Source organism: Tupaia chinensis, unplaced genomic scaffold (assembly GCF_000334495.1).
Source record: "Tupaia chinensis unplaced genomic scaffold, TupChi_1.0 Scaffold000276_2, whole genome shotgun sequence".
NCBI lineage: Eukaryota > Metazoa > Chordata > Mammalia > Scandentia > Tupaiidae > Tupaia > Tupaia belangeri.
The window spans coordinates 4048608-4051057 of record NW_006159759.1 but is presented as its reverse complement, the minus strand read 5'-3'; the positions used below and the strand labels follow the sequence as shown (position 1 = coordinate 4051057).

The 2450-nt window shown below is 39.3% G+C and overlaps 1 pseudogene; it reads left to right on the top strand.

Moving 5' to 3' along the window:
* The first annotated feature begins 1657 nt into the window (after nt 1-1657).
* Nucleotides 1658-2047, top strand: LOC102498073 (NADH dehydrogenase [ubiquinone] 1 beta subcomplex subunit 4 pseudogene; annotated as a pseudogene).
* Nucleotides 2048-2450: the final 403 nt, after the last annotated feature.

Here is a 2450-nt window from a genome sequence, read left to right as displayed (position 1 = left end):
TAACAAGGTAAATAGATCATTGCTGATTGAGATTTTGTTTCCTCCATAGGTAAGGAAACTTTTTTTATAGATTTTTTAAAAATTATATTTAATCAATGTACATCTTTACAGTATACAAATGGTTTTTCCCAGTATGAATACAGTGCATATTAGTCAAGTCGTAGATATTATCACATACATCATCCTCAACAGATAACTTTTCATTTTTGTTTCTGTTCGTTTTCCCCTGGATCTCCTTCCACCCACTATGATGCACCCCCTTCCAACTGTCTCCAGTATCCTCAGTTGCCCTCCCTGGTAATATACCTTCCAGTCTTTCAGTTTCTGTCATAGAGTGGAGATATTCAGTATGTATTAAGTGGGGAAAAGGAATACTTTTTTAATAGAAGAATGTACAAACAAAACCTAACCAGAGCTTGGATTTGGGGAGGTCTTAAGTGATTGACATCTCTAGGCTGATGAAAGTTTTAAAATACATTAACTAGATGATAAAGAATGCTGGGTGATGCACTGAAGGTAGTTCTGCCCCAGTAGACAACACAGCAAAGGCCCTATAATAAGAAGGAAAAAGAAATGAAGGGAAATATCTTAAAATGAAGCCAGAGAGAAAATGCTGTGAAAAGAGAGGCTGAAGCAATAGACAGGGTCTAATCCTATCGGGATTTTGAGGTAATTTTAAAGATATTGATCCTTACTTTAAGAACAGGGTCTTAAGGTTGAATTGGATGTGAAGTCATTTCATGACAGTTATTTCATTTGCTTTTCCCACAAAACAGGCAGGAGATGTAGGTAGCTTATAATAGGCAGTGGTAGATATGGAAATAAGTCAGTATAAATAATATTCTCTGTGTATGCCAATCTTGTATTTCTATAAGAACTTATATTAATAAGACAAGTAACAAAACTCAAAAAAAAAATAATCCTCCACCAAAAGTATGAAGGCCCTTGAACTAGAGAAAAAGAAAAAGGAGTATTTGCATAACTTGAAGAAGGGTGTTGATTTATTACATTTTGGAGTACTCCTGCAGCCTTCCCAGGGGTCTAGATAATGACACCAATTGCTTCTCCTCTCCATCAAGGCACACTCCATAAACTTTGTGGATAATATGTCTGCCCAAGGTCTAAATATCTGAAGAGTTAAGCTTAAATTTTGCTATTATTCATATAGCTCTAAGGCTGCTTGAAGTTAACTGTGATAAACTATCCATTTTAGTGAATGATCTGAACAGTAGTCGCTGCAGCATTGGGTACAAATTTATTCAAATTGACACTAAGAAAGTCATAGATCTCTGATGTGAACACACCACAGTATTTTTCTGTGCACCATGAAAGTTAAAGAAGATAAAGGTTTGTCTAGCAAGCCAGCATGAATGCAAAAATCAACAGCACAGCAGCAATTTATGAACTGTGCTTGCATGATGTAGGATGGGTATATCTACATTTTCAGAAGACTGGATTCTCGTAATGGATTTTAAATAATCTGAGGACCTGTAGACCATAAACAGAAATGAAATGAAGAGAATAACTTTTAGGAGACAAAACAGGAAAAGCACTATAATATCAAATGGAATGAAGATAACTGACATAGTGACCTGAGTAGAGTCACTTTGTCAAAATTGTTATATAGGCAGGCGCATTTGTGCGCCGGGTAGCCAAGATGTCATTCCCGGAGTATAAGCAGTACGGACTGGCCACTCTGCACACTACCCTTGACCCATCCGAATACAACGTATCTTCGGAAACCCGGCAGGTGCAAGCCGAGCAGTTCGCTATAAGATCCTGGCTTAAACGGGGGTATCTGCTTCAGTACAACGACCCCAACAGCCGAGGGTTCATCGAAGATCCTACCTTGATTCATTGGACCTATGCAAGATCAGCAAATATCTATCCCAATTTCAGACCCACTCCTAAGAACTCACTCCTAGGAGCTCTGCTTGGACTTGGGCCCCTCTTTCTCTGGTATTATGTTTTCAAAAAGGGCAGGGATACCAAAGAAAAACTTATCCAGGAAGGAAAATTGAATCAAACATTTAACATCACATACTAACTTTGGCAATGATGACTATATGTATGCTTACTTAAATAAATCTTCAATTAATAATTAAAAAAAACCTGTTATATAAATTGCATTATTTAAAAATCACTGCAGTCCTGGGGACCAGCAGGTGGTGTAGTATTTAAGGCTCTGGACTCCCACATGGTCATCTGAGAAGGCTCTGGACTCCCACATGGTCAACTGAGGTTTGAATCTGAAACCTGGGGGCTTAAAACTCATGCTGGGACCAGCAGTTAGCGTAATGGCTATGTCGCTGGACTCCCACATATTCAACCGTAGTTCGAGTCCTGGACCCGGTGGCTTAAAGTCACGCTGGGCGTGTGTGCATGCGTGCCCAGGATCCCGAGAGGAAAGTGGAGGAGAAGGAATTGCGGCGTGGCCATCCCCTCTGGAG